The following is a 14,619-nucleotide window of genomic DNA, read 5'->3' as shown; positions in this document are numbered from 1 at the left end:
GGAGTCACAAACTTGAAAGCTTGCAGAGCTCAGGCAGATAACATAGAGTGAAGTAAGGCAGAGTATAACACAATAGGGAATGGTGGGGATTGTGGTGAGCTGCAGGCCACATTTCCTGTAAAGGAAGCAGCCACTAGTTCCAGCCTCTTGTTGCCATGCAGGAATACAGACCAAGCCTTGCTAGATCTTCTGATAATTAATATTATTTTGAGAAGGAATCTTGCTCTGTCACCTAGGCTAGAGTGCAGTGGTGCAATCATAGGTCACTGCAGTTGGGACTGCAGACATGTGTCACTACCCGGCTAATTTTTATATATTTTTTTTGCAGAGACAGGGTCTGAAACTCCTGAGCTCAAGCGACCAGCCTGCCTTGACCTCCCTAAGTGGTGGGATTACAGGAGTGAGCCCCTGCGCCCAGCCTAGATCTTCTGATTTCTAAAGAGAAGCTGGCAGTATTTTTAGGTGAAGTTATCACACCTTTAAATAATTGACAGTTACATCAGTTTGCCTCACTATAATGTTAGCTCAATGAAGCAGGACATTTTATGTTTTTAACTACTGTGTACTGGGAGCTTATAAAGTACCTTACGCATAGTAAGCACTCAACCTCATCTGTGATATGTAGCCTCTAAGCAATTCCTCCCATGTGCGCATGGTTTCACAGTTTTGGAAGCAGTTTTATAGTCATTTTATCCACCAGTCTTTCTGCTGGCACCTCATTTGTCCTGATGTGGCTGCTGCATGAAAAGTCCCCCAAAAGGCTCCCTAGGGGAATACTTAGTTGTGTCTTCCGTTTGTACCTTTCTGCCATCTTCGTATTTTACATTTTCTCCATCCTAATGTGCTTGGCATTATATCTTGGCTCCCTCTAGTTATCCAACCCATTTTGTATTTAATATTTTGCTGCTGTTGCTTTGGTTCTCACCTAGACTTTATGTATTGACCTGGGGCCCATGACCACAATCAGGTATGCTTTCACTTACGCTTGGCCCAGTCCCTGCTCCCAGCTGCTTGTCAGGGAAAAGTGCATGAAAAGGTTTCATGTCTTAGAAATTGCTGTCCTGAGACATCTTGCGAAAGTGATCATCCCTGGACATGTGAACTTCCTGCTCCATCACGTGGACTTGAGCAAGAGAAAAATCTCAGGTCTGCATGGGGCATTTAGAACCTTGCCTCCTGAAAGCTCCTCAGGGAGCAGAGGGAATCAGGCTTGCTCTTTATTATTGCTCAGGTGCAGGATCATAAGTTGTTCAGGAATTATTGTTACAATTTTTTGGTAGCCTCTCACACACACAAGTGCGCACACACAGCCTCATATATATGCATATGTGTGTGTATATATATATATTTACATATGTATATATTTAATGGAAAATTTCGAACATAAAATAGAATCCTCATGTTTCTGTCCTCCAGCTTTAACAATGATCAACTCATGGCCAATCTTGTCTCGCCTGCTCTAATCCTGGATTATTTTGAAGCAAATTCTGGACATGATATTATTTTATTTGGAACTGTCAGAATGTATTGTGTAAAGACAGGAACTTTTTTAAATGTTTTTTTTTTTTTTTTGAGACAGTCTTGCTCTGTCGCCCAGGCTGGAGTGCAGTGATGTGATCTTAGCTCACTGCAACCTCTACCTCACAGGTTCAAATGATTCTCCTGCTTCAGCCTCCCGAGTAACTGGGAGTACAAGCGTGCACCACCACTCTAAGCTAACTTTTTGTCTTTTTAGTAGAAACGGATTTCACCTTGTTGGCCAGGCTGGTCCTGAACTGGCCTCAAGTGATCCGACTGCCTCAGCCTCCCAAAGTGCTGGGATTACAGGCGTGAGCCACTCTGCCTGGCCAGGAACTCTTATTTTAAACATAGCTTCAATATCATCATAAGCCCTTCACAATTGTATCAACAATTCCTTAATACCATTTAAAGAAACAGCTAATTTGGACCAGGCGTGGTGGCTCATTCCTGTAATTTCAGCACTTTGAGAGGCTAAGAGGGCATGATTGCTTGAGGCCAGAAGGTCAAGACCAGCCTGGGCAGTATAGTAAGGTCCTCATCTCTATAAAGATAAAAGTTAAGCAGGTGTGGTGGCACACACCTGTAGTCCTAGCTACTCAAGAGGCTGAGGTGGAAGAATAACTTGAGCCTGGGAGGTCGAGGCTGCAGTGAGCCATGAGGGAACCACTACACTCCAGTTTGGGTGATAGAGTGAGACTCTATTTCTTCAAAACAACAAAAAGCAAACTCAGGACAGCTAATTCATTTGAAGGATGGTTTGCAAAAGAAAAAAGGGTTATAGATGCTGGACATGTAAAAAGAACAGATGTCCTCCACATTTGCTAGCTAGGTGTTTACATTTAGTTCAGCATGAAAATGGTGTCTTGGGAACAGAAGAGCAGATTGTCGAAGAAGTAGTGGATCAATATATAGGTCAGTAAATGAAGCAAGTCATGGTACTCAGAGGTATCTTTAAGGAGTGGTTATTTTCTCAAGACCTCAATCCTCTGAGTTGATCCAAACCCAGAGCCACGCTCTTCCTTTGATGCCAGGAAGAATGTTCACACTAATCTTTCCTTGGTAGAACATCATATATCACAGCTCACTGCTGTTATTTTGTAAGTAGGCGCAGATTCAACTTTTGCACCAGATTCCTCTATCCATGGTGCTGAGCCACCAGCCTTTTGTCTGGCAAGCTGATTAACTATAACTTGGTGTTGGCCAGTGGGATCTAATGTAGGGTCACTGTAAACATGAACATTAAATATGCATTAAAGTGCTAAGAAATTATATCTATGCCTATGTTGGGTAGAAAATAAAAAATAAAAACTCTAAGAGAATTTTTTAGTAATGTCTGTTACTTCTCTTTTTTTTTTTTCATTTTTTTTTTTTTTTTTTGAGACAGAGTTTCACTCTGTTGTCCAGGCTGGAGTGCAGTGGCACAGTCTTGGCTCACTGCAACCTCTGTCTCCCAGGTTCAAGTAATTCTACCTCAGCCTCCCAAGTAGCTGGGATTACAGGCACACGCCACCATGCCCAACTAATTTTTGTATTTTTAGTAGAGATGAGGTTTCATCATGTTGGCCAGGCTGGTCTCGAACTCCTGACCTCAAGTGGTCCGCCCACCTTGGCCTCCCAAACTGCTGGGGTTACAGGCATGAGCCACCGTGCTGGGTTATTTCTCATTTCTTTTTTTTTCTTTTCTTTTCCCCTCCCTCCCTCCCTGCCTCCCTCCCTCCCTCCCTCCCTCCTTCCTTCCTTCCTTCCTTCCTTCCTTCCTTTTATACTCCATCACCCAAGCTGGGGTGCAGTGGTGCAGTCTTGACTCACTGCAGTCTCCACCTCTCAGATTCAAGAGAGTCTTGTGCCTCAGCCTCCCGAGTAGCTGGGATTATAGGTGTGTGTCACCACACTCGGATAATTTTTTTCTTTTTTTTTTTTTTTTTAGTAGAGACAGGGTTTCACCGTGTTGGCCAAGCTGGTCTCAAACTTCTGGCCTCAAGTGATTCAAGTGATTCACCCACCTTGGCTTCCCTAAGTGCTGGGATTACAGGTGTGAGCCACCGTGCCCAGCCTTCTCATTTCTTTTATGCCAAATCTGATCCACTTGTTACAAATTGAAAAGTAGAAATGAGAAGATTGGGTATGTGTGTACTGGTGTCTGCTTCAGACATAGTATTAATATTTTCACATAATGATTTCTTAACTAAGCTACATGCCTCTCTATAAGGCACCATGCCAGGTACTAATGGGATAGGCAGATGCATAAGGCGTGACCCTTTAAAGTGTTACAGTACAGTGGCAAAAATTTGAGGCAGTGTCTTGCTCTGTCCTCAGATGATGTCCTCAGGCAATTGATTCCCCTCTATTTTCAGCTCTGCTTTTTCCTGAATCACCCTTATTTTCAGTAGGTTCTCCCCATGTAGTAGCTGCTGGCCTTCTGAAAGAGAGTACACTCCCCTGGACCCCCAATAGTTTCAGCAAATGTCCTGGGGCTGACCCTCATAGGGTTGACTTGGGTCGTGTGCCCATCCTGAACCAATCACTGTGACCAGGGAGAGGGAATTCCTGCTTGGTGAGGCCTGGGTCACGTGTCCACTCTGGAGCTGTGGTGTGTGGCCACCTCCTTCTGAGCCACCTGGTCCAAGAGTTTGGAAGGGTTTTTTTTTTTTTTTTTCCTAAAGAAAAATTGAGTGGATGCTACTACTAGAAGAAGGGATAAAAGATGCTATACAGGTAAAACCAAGGGATGTTCACTCTCCCTCAAGGCCCTAGTAGATGAGGTCTCATAAAACCATATATAATTCCATGTGATTATATTGGGCAATTAGAGCTGTCAGTTCAGATGGTTTGGAAATGGTCAAAACAAACTTCATGGATGAGACTGAAATTTAGTTAAGCTTGAGGAATGGGCAGGAATTGATAAGAGGCGTTCTAGAGGTGGGCGGGACTAGAGTACATTCAACGGACCAGGGTGATCTGAGTGGGTAGTTGGTGAAGGGAGAGGGGTTGCAAATGCCAGAACTTTGGTTACCTTGATAGGATAACGTTGGCAAAGACAGCTGCAAGCAAACCTTTTGACAAAATTTACTTGAACTGGCCTGTGGTCTAATCCCTATTCTTTTTTTTTTTTTTTTGAGACGGAGTCTCGCTCTGTTGCCCAGGCTGGAGTGCAGTGGCGCGATCTCGGCTCACTGCAAGCTCCGCCTCCCGGGTTCCCCCCATTCTCCCACCTCAGCCTCCGAGTAGCTGGGACTACAGGCGCCCGCCACCGCGCCCGGCTAGTTTTTTGTATTTTTAGTAGTGACGGGGTTTCACCGTGTTAGCCAGGAGGGTCTCGATCTCCTGACCTCGTGATCCACCCGCCTTGGCCTCCCAAAGTGCTGGGATTACAGGCTTGAGCCACCGCGCCCGGCCTCTAATCCCTATTCTTGTCTGGGATGCATGGATAGCCCTTTGGGTTCTAGCTGGCCTTTGTCTCTGGAGTTCTGGGAACACCTGTTACTGACCCCATTGCCTACTTTGTGATAAGTCTTCTAGTTATTGGAGAATTCTGATGTCCATGTATGCCCTCTTGTGACCAATCCAGCTCACCCCTTGTAGTTGATTGTGCCAAGTCATTTTAGCTTGGGACAAGGAAAATATGCTGCAGACCTTTCCCTATTTTCAGAGTAAAGCCTTGGGAGAGCTTGCTGCAACACTGTCAAACAGAAGAAAAATCCCTCTTAATCAGAAGATCAAATGCAGCTGTTTTCAATGGCAAAGTCATGGAACCAACCTAAGTGTCTGCCAGTGGTTGACAGGCAGAAAATGTGGTGGGCTGGACACGGTGGCCCACACCTGTAATCCCAACACTTTGAGAGGCTGAGTCAGGAGGATTGCTTGAGACCAAGACTAGCCTGAGCAATATAATGACAAAAATAAAAATAAAAAATTAGCCAGGTGTGGTGGCATGCACCTGTAGTCCCATCTTCTAGGGAGGCTGAGGTGGGAGGAGCACTTGAACCCAGGAGGTGGAGGCTGCAGTGAGCTATGATGTGCTGTGATGGCTGGTGGAGTGGGACCCTGTCTCAAAAAAGAAAAGGAAACAAACAACAACAAAAAAGAAAATGTGGCAGATCTACAACATGGAATATTATGCAGCCATAAAAAAGGATGAAATCACGTCCCTTGCAGCAACATGGATGGAGCTGGAGGCAATTATCCTAGGTGAACTAAACAGAAAAATACTGCATGTTCTCACTTATAAGTGGGATCTAAATAAAGGTTACACCTGGACATAAACATGGAGAGAATAGATTTTGAGGATTCCTAAAGTGGGGAGGGTGGGATGGGGGGGAAGGTTGAAAAATTACCTGTTAGGTACAATGGCTGGTATTTAGGTGACAGGTACACTAGAAGCCCAACCCACACCATTATGCATGTAATACCCTTGCCACAAACATGCACATGTATCCCCAAATCTTAAAAATCAAGTGAAGCACAAGCAAGGAATAGCTTGCAAGGAAGTCAAAGCTCCTTATGTGCAAGCCACACTTCTATTGGGTGCTCCCACTTTGTCTCTGTGAGTCCCTAGAGAGGTCCAGTGTTCCTCTTGGGGGATTCACCCAATCAACCATGTGCGTGTAGACAAGGGAATTTCCCTGGAGGCAGGGAAGTCCGGGTTGCTGCTTGTCTAATAGCTAATATGTATTGAATTAATTCATTATGAGCCAGGTGTGGTTTTGACTATTTTATATGCAATAACTAGTTTCTTTCTCATGCCAACACTGGGAGGTACATGCTATCGATATTTCCATTTACTAACAAGAAAATTAAAGCAAAGGGAAGTAACATGCCCAAGTTGTTCTAGCTGCTGAGTAGAGGATCCTGGATTCAAATCCAGGTGGCCTGACTCAAGAGTTTGTGCTTTTAACCATTACTTTATGCTGCATCTAACCCTGTTATTTTAACTTACAATGACTAGAAAATAAGGCAAGTAAGCTCATTTAATTGTCAGAAAGGACTTAATGCTCATCATTGTTAGTCGGGAATAGATTGAGAATGCAGAGGCTGCTGCCAACATCTCTTTGTTGTGTGCATTACCTGTCAGGCTGAGTTTGCCTTTTGTAGACACAAAGAAATTCCCTTCATCTTGATTTCCATCCCTCCATTCTTTTCTAACAAGGGCTCCAGGCTTTATCTGCACCTGCTTCTTTTTATCTGTCTTGATAAGACCACTTTTCCCTGAGTTCTCGCATTTTTTCAGAGCAGGGTACCCAAAGACCATCAAACTTTTTTTTTTTTTTTTTTTTTTTGAGGCGGAGTCTCGCTCTGTTGCCCGGACTGGAGTGCAGTGGCCAGATCTCAGCTCACTGCAAGCTCCGCCTCCGGGTTTACGCCATTCTCCTGCCTCAGCTCCCGAGTAGCTGGGACTACAGGCGCCCGCCACCTCGCCCGGCTAGTTTTTGTATTTTTAGTAGAGACGGGGTTCACCGTATTAGCCAGGATGGTCTCGATCTCCTGACCTCGTGATCCGCCCGTCTCGGCCTCCCAAAGTGCTGGGATTACAGGCTTGAGCCACCGCGCCCGGCCAGACCATCAAACTTCTATGGCTAATATTGGTCAACTCTCACAGGATAGCTTTCATGTATTATACTAATGACTGTCTTCCCACTAGGGAAGAAGTTGAAGAGGAGGAACAATGGAAATGAAGGGATCAGGGAATAGGATCTTGCCCCAATAGGATGGGAAAAAGGGGCTGTGTGATTAGATAGAGCAATGGGTTCTATACTTCAAGACCAGAATCTCAGGCTGGGATTCTGTGAGTATTTCCTATAAGAAATGCCATAGAGGCCAGCGCAGTGGCTCACACCTGTAATCCCAGCACTTTGGGAGGCCGAGGTGGGTGGATCACCTAAGGTCAGGAGTTCGAAACCACCCTGGCCAACATGATGAAACCCTGTCTCTCTGAAAAATACAAATATTAGCTGGGTGTGGTGGCACTTGTCTGTAATCCCAGCTACTCGGGAGGCTGAGGCAGGAGAATCACTTGAACCCAGGAGGCAGATGTTGCAGTGAGCTGAAATCGTACCATTGTACTCCAGCCTGGGCAATAGCAAGATTCCATCTCAATAAATAAATAAATAGCCACAGAGGCTTGGGGAGGCTTAGAAACAGAAAATGGCAAATAGTGACCTTGGCCAGATGTGCGTGTATTTGGGTCTGTGAACCACCCATTTTCCACTGTTGGCCCCAGACTGAAACAGGCATGTGTAAAAGGGGCTGACCAGTTACTTCTGAGTTGAGTAAACGTCTCCCTCTTGTCACTCAGCACATAGGTTTGTATGGGAGGTTGAGTATCCGTCATGAAATCCATATCCTGATGTTGGAATCCCCATTTTTTTTTCTGTTACAAACACCATCAGATGGTGCCAGGCTGCCCCTACAACCATCTGGTTTGGTTTGGGGGTCAGAGGTCTGGCAGTGTCTTCATGTATGTGGCTGATTCTGTGCATGTCTTGGGAGTTTGGGTAGGTGTAAGCAAGTAGGCAATTAACTCTACCCAAATCAGGAGGTCTGAGAATGGGTTAGTGGACAGAGCAGGATCGTTGCCATCTTGGACAAACCCCACCATTTTAAGTTCCCCTTGATTAAAAACAAAACAAAACAAACAAAACTGCCTAAATCCAGCCCCAAAACATCAGCCTAATGGCTAGTGTCAGCATAACCAGAAACATTTCAACCCTAAGATAAACCCTGCTCCAACCAGAAACATGCCAACCCCGAGATAGCTTCACCACCAACCAGAGACCTTTCAACCCCATAATAAACTTTCCCTCACATAGAAACATTGTGACTCTATGATAAGCTCCCCACTTTCTATATCCTTAAACATCCTTAGTCTGTAAGAGAGAGTACTCCTGACCGAAATTGGCCAGAAGCCCCTCTCAGGTTTATTCTTCAAAAAAAAAACCTGACTTTGACTGTTAAGCTGTTTTTCATGTTCCTTTAACTCTTACGCTAGTGGGTCATTTCCCAAGTGAGATGCTATCTACACTAGTTTACAGTGGTTGCTGAGAAGATAAAATATATGCCTGGACTTGTTGGCAAGTCTACTAGATTGCTGTAAGGAGAGTTCAAAGAATGAGGCAAGATCAAAAAACAGAGAAGGTGCCACAGAGAGTTTGAAGTCATTGTTTGAGCTCCTAAATGCAACTGCACCTGAAACTAGACCCCTGTCTCTAGGTTTTTGAGCCAATATATTCCCTTGTTTTGCTTAAGTCACTTTGAATTCAATTACTGTCACTTGCAACTCACACAATTCTGACTGATATACAAAATAAACATATTACATGGTATCTTCTGTGACTCAAAAATTATCCATTTTTACAGATGAGGAGATGGAGGTTTAAAGGTGCAGGTAACTTGCAGTGAAAAGGTAAGGTCTGGCACAAGGTCGATCTTGAATCTGAAGAAGAAATGGTTCAGAGTCTTCAAAGTCTCCTTTAGAGATGCTACCTTCCTGCTGCTTGGTTCCAGAATTTAGTCAGGGAATTGTTGGGCTGACTTGAGTTGTTGTGTATACAGTCTGTGAACTTGCAGTTTATGGTATTTTGTAATTTTGTTTTCCCTGCTGTTTTGCTAATGCAGCTTTGTGAGCAAACATTGCCCGTGATGTAAATCCACCACGGTAATGAAACGCACACACAAACATGCACACACATTTCTTCGGAACAGTCCACAGCTCTCTGATTAATCACATGTGTAAAGTACAGTGTTTACAGGAAATCAGCAGGTGGCAATTAGCATCTTGGAAATTATCTGGGAAACACAACTGGAGCTGCCACTTCAGGATGGAAATGTGGCAACAACCTTCAAAGTGACAAACCCCCTTGGAGTTGGAAATGAATGGGGCTGAAAGCAGCGCTGCCAGGCACAGGACAGCTGGTGGGGGCAGCCCAGTGTGGACTGCAGACTGCCTGCTAGCTTCTTCGTTTTCCTCCCAACACGCAAGAAGCAATCCTTGAGTAGAGACATGAAATAGATGTCTGAGAGGCAGGCCATCTTAACGTTACCTTTAAAAAATACTCAGACCTGGCTGGGCATGGTGGTTTATGTCTGTAATCCCAGAACTTTGGGAGGCTGAGGCACAGTCAGGAGTTCGAGACCAGCCTGAGCAACATAGTGAGACCCTGTCAGTGCCCCCCTTCCCCTGAAAAAATTACCCAGGTGTGGTGGGGCATGTCTGTAGTCCTAGCTACACAAGAGACTGACATGGGAAGATTGCTTGAGCCCAGGAGTTTGAGGCTACAGCGAGTTATGATTGTACCACTGCACTCCAGCCTAGGTGGCAGAGGGAGACCTGTCTCAAAAAAAAAAAAGGAAATGTTTTCAACAATGACCAAACGGAATAAAATAATGTTTATTAAGTATGTATCACAGTATCTGCCACATAATTCTCAATAAATCAAGGCACAGGCAGACACTGGCATTACTTTCAGTTGGAAAACAGCTGCTTTCTTGAGCCCTCTGAATGGCTCCCTACTGCTGCTCTCCCTTGGAATCCTCACTCTTCAGGATCCAGTGATCAAAACGTTAACCTCTCAATCCTGCTCCAGCGATAAGTCCAGCATCCATTCTGATTCGTCAGTTTCTGAGTTATCTGGACTCTCACTGCTCAGGAGTTTCAGTGACCACAAGAGAAAGCAGCAACATGAGGATGGAAGTACTGAAAGGAGTGAGGAGAGGAAACAGTGCCAGTCGGTTTTATACTTGAGATGTTCATCAATAATTGAAAACAAATTCAATACTAGGTCATAGAGTTTGTCTCTGTGTCCCCACCTAAATCTCGTCTCAAATTGTAATCCCCACGTGTTGGGGGAGGGACTTGATGGGAGGTAATTGGATCATGGGGGCAGTTTTGCGAAAGCTGTTCTTTTTTTTTTTGAGACGGAGTTTCACTCTTGTCGCCTGGGCTGGAGTGCAGTGGCACGATCTCGGCTCATTGCAACCTCCACCTCCTGGGTTCAAGCAATTATTCTGCCTCAGCCTCCTGAGTAGCTGGGATTACAGGCGCCCACCACCATGCCTGCCTAATTTTTTTTGTATTTTTAGTAGAGACGGGGTTTCACCATGTTGGCCAGGCTGGTCTCAAACTCCTGACCTTAGGTGATCCACCTGCCTTAGCCTCCCAGTGTTGGGAGTACAGGCGTGAGCCACCACGCCCAGCGCCAAAGCTGTTCTTGTGATAGTGAGTGAGTTCTCATGAGATCTGATGGTTTAAAAGTGTAGGCTGGGTGCAGTGGCTCATGCTTGTAATCCCAGCACTTTGTGGGGTTGAAGCAGGCAGATCACCTGAGATCAGGAGTTCGAGTCCAGCCTGGCCAACATGGCAAAACCCTGTGTCTACTGAAAATACAAAAATTAACTGGGTATGGTGGTGCACACCTATAATCCCAGCTACTTGGGAGACTGAGGCGGAAGAATCACTTGAACCTGGGAGGCAGAGATTACAGTGAGCCAAGATCACACCATTGCATTCCAACCTGGGTGACACAACAAGACCCTGTCTAAAAAAAAAGAAAAAAAAAATTGTGGCACTTCCTTCCTAGCTCGCGCTCTCTCCTGCCACCACATATGATGTGCCTTGCTTCCCCATCTCCTTCCACCATTATTGTAAGTTTCCTGAGGCTTCTCCAGTCATGTGGAACCGTGAGTGAATTAAACCTCTTTTCATTATAAATGATCTAGTCTCAGGTAGTTCCTTATAGCAGTGTGAAATGGACTAATACACTAGGTGTATGTACATCTGTACTTCTGTCTATATCATCTATGTCTATATATATTGATATTACTATCAACATCTATATCTATATCATCTTCTGTATATGAAGTGGCAGTAAAGCCCTGAATTCCAGTCTCTCTAACATTCACATTGGTTCTCAGCCCTGGTTGTACATCAGTGTCACCTCTGAGAGCACTTACAAAATACAGATGCTTGGACACCATCCACAGAGATTCTAACCCAGTAGACTTGGGATGAAGCCCAATCATCAGAATTTTTTAAAAAATAAAATGTCCCAAGATGATATTAGCATGCCATTGAGAGCCACTAACTTAAATTTACTAAGCTTCATGTTCCCATGTAATCAGTACCAACACCCATCTCCTAGGATTACATGACAGAATATACATGAGCCTTTTTATCACACTGTGGGACCTAACCCTGTAAATGTTCCATTAATAATTAATATTCATTACTTTTTTTTTTTTGAGATGGAGTCTCGCTCTGTCACCCAGACTGGAGTGCAGTGGCACGATAGCTCACTACAACCTCCACCTCCTGGGTTCAAGTGATTCTCCTGCCTCAGCCTCCTGAGTAGCTGGGATTACAGGCACCCGCCAGGATGCCCAACTAATTTTTGTATTTTTAGTAGAGGTGGGTTTCACCATGTTGGCCAGGCTGGTCTTGAACTCCTGACCTCAGGTGTTCCACCAGCCTCGGCCTCCCAAAGTGTTGGGATTACAGGCGTGAGCCACCATGCCCAGCCTTTAAATTTTGTTATTGAAAAACATTTTTTGCCCATGACACAGCCCTCAGGAAACCCTGAGAACATGTACCCTAATTCATTTTTATATATGAAGTGAAGTAGAGGTAGAAGTTCTTTTATATTTTTTCTATATGGATATCGAATCCAGCATCATTTTATTAAAAAATTCTCTTTCTCCATTGCATTGACCTGGTACCTTTGTGAAAAATAAGTGGATTCAATATGTGTGGGTCTATTCCTGTACTCTATTCTGTTCCATCGATCGGTTTGTCTATCCTTATATTGAGTCCTTGTCTTTTAATTGGAGATTATTGATGCAGTTTGTTGACTCCTTCTGTATATCCTAATTTCTCTAATCAGGGCAAATCTTTCTCAGTAACAGCAAGGGATAAAGAAAGCAAACAAGGCAGTAAGCTCTCTTGAGTGCTAGTAAGCCAATTCACAAAGCCGTCCGAGGAATGAGCCCTGCTTTGACTTGTGCAGGTGTTTCTTTCCACTGATCAATGGTTATCAGGTCAAAAAGTAAGGCAACATGATTAAACAATCAACATTTTCCACCTAAGTTATGACCATGCCAATGAAAGGTAAAGTAGGGCTGCAGTAGCCAAGAATATCCTGAGCTCCCAGCAGCAGCCCAATCCCTTGAATTTACACCCTAAGCCCTCATTCACTCTTAAACTCAGTCCGCTGTTCAAAAGCCTTCTGAACAACTTCCTGGAGCTTCCGCCGAGGTAGAACTGGCTGGCACATATGCTGTTCTGCCTGTAATTACTGTTTGCTCTGTTCACTTCATTTGTATGACATTTCTAATATAATGATCATATCATTATCAAGAAGAGGAGACCCTTTGTAGTCATTTGCTATAACAAAGTACTACAAATTGGATGGCTTAAACAATAGAAATGTATTTTTTCACAATTCAGGAGGCTAGAAGCCTGAGATCGAGGTATTGGCAGGGCTGATTCTGAGGTCTCTGTTCTTGACTTGTAGATGGCCGTCTCCTCCCTGGGTCTTTACCTGGGCTTCTCCTTGGACATGTCTGTGGTTAGAGTGATGAAAACTCATGGCTTTTTATCTTGGATTTGTTGCTTAAAATTTGTGTGATGCTGAGCAAGTCTTCTACCCTCTTTGTACTTCAGTTGTACCGAAGTGGGTTGGAAGGTTCTTATTTATTTATTTATTTATTTATTTTTTTTTTTGAGGCGGAGTCTTGCTCTGTCGCCCGGACTGGAGTGCAGTGGCCGGATCTCAGCTCACTGCAAGCTCCGCCTCCCAGGTTTCCGCCATTCTCCTGCCTCAGCCTCCCCAGTAGCTGGGACTACAGGCGCCCGCCACCTCGCCCGGCTAGTTTTTGTATTTTTTAGTAGAGACGGGGTTTCACCGTGTTAGCCAGGATGGTCTTGATCTCCTGACCTCGTGATCCACCCGTCTCGGCCTCCCAAAGTGCTGGGATTACAGGCTTGAGCCACCGCGCCCGGCCCTTATTTATTTTTTGTTGTTGAGATAGAATCTCACTCTATTGTCCAGGCGGGAATGCAGTGGTGTGATCTTGGCTCATTGCAACCTCCACCTTCCAGATTCAAGCCATTCTCCTGCCTCAGCCTCCCAAGTAGCTGAGACTACAGGTGTGTGCCACCATGCCTGGCTAATTTTTGCATTTTTAGTATCCACCTGCCTTGGCCTCCCAAAGTATTGGGATTACAGGCGTGAGCCATCGTGCCCGGACATATTTTATTTTTTTAAGAGGCAAGGTCTTGCTCTGTCACCCAGGCCAGAGTGCCGTGATGCAGTCATAGCTCACTGCAGACTTGATGCTTAAGCAATCCTCTAGCCTCATCCTCCTGAGTAGCTGGGACTACAGGTATGCATTACCATGCCCAGCTAATTAAATTTTTTTGTTGTTGTTGAGATGGGGGACTCCCCGTATTTCCCAGGCCAGTCTCAAGCTCCTGGCCTCAAGCGATCCTGCCACCTTGGCCTCCCAAAGTGTTGGGGTTACAGGCGTGAGCCACTGCACCCAGCTGAGTTAGAACGTTCTGACTGTCATCCTGGTTTTACCATGCACTGGCTAATGAGACTAAATGCAAGTTCTACAAGTTTCCAAAGTTTCAGTTCTCTCATCTGCAAAAAGGGCTAACACTGCCCACACAGCTCACCTCACAGGCATTTGCAGAACATCAAATGAACAAGTGGGTGAATATTTTAGATCTTTAAACAGTTTTGCCTTTTCCAGGAGGTCATACAGTTGGAATCATACAGTATACAGCCTTTTCAGATTTTCAGGCAAAACCATGGAGACAATAAAAAGGTTAGTGATTGCCAAGGTTTAGGGGTGGGTAGGTAGGGATGAATAGGCGGAACACAGAAGTTTAGGGCAGTGAAAATACTCTGTGTGATACTGTAATGGTGGATACATGGCATTATACCTTTGTCCAGACCCACAGAATATGCAACGTCAAGTGTGAACCCTAATGTAAATTAGGGACTTTGGTGATAATGACGCATCAGTGTAGGTGCCTCAGTTGCAACAATTGTACCACTCTGGTGGAGGATGTTGATCATGGGGGAGGCTATGCATGGGTAGGGG

General features: G+C 44.8%; 1 protein-coding gene across 2 annotated transcripts in view; it reads left to right on the top strand.

Moving 5' to 3' along the window:
• LOC117087470 (translation initiation factor IF-2-like) overlaps positions 1–14,619 on the top strand; it is a 33,899-nt gene that overhangs the window by 4,481 nt on the left and 14,799 nt on the right. The window contains exon 2 of one of the 2 annotated variants that reach the window (XR_004438822.1): positions 329–462. The gene's annotated coding sequence lies outside the window, so the exon portion shown is untranslated. Of the gene's footprint in view, positions 1–328; positions 1,597–14,619 lie in introns of those variants that run through there. The other variant, XR_004438821.1, reaches the window with a different exon arrangement.

The sequence above is a fragment of the Trachypithecus francoisi genome, unplaced genomic scaffold (assembly GCF_009764315.1).
Source record: "Trachypithecus francoisi isolate TF-2019V2 unplaced genomic scaffold, Tfra_2.0 Lachesis_group10, whole genome shotgun sequence".
Lineage (NCBI taxonomy): Eukaryota > Metazoa > Chordata > Mammalia > Primates > Cercopithecidae > Trachypithecus > Trachypithecus francoisi.
This window is presented reverse-complemented; position numbering and strand designations above follow the sequence as displayed.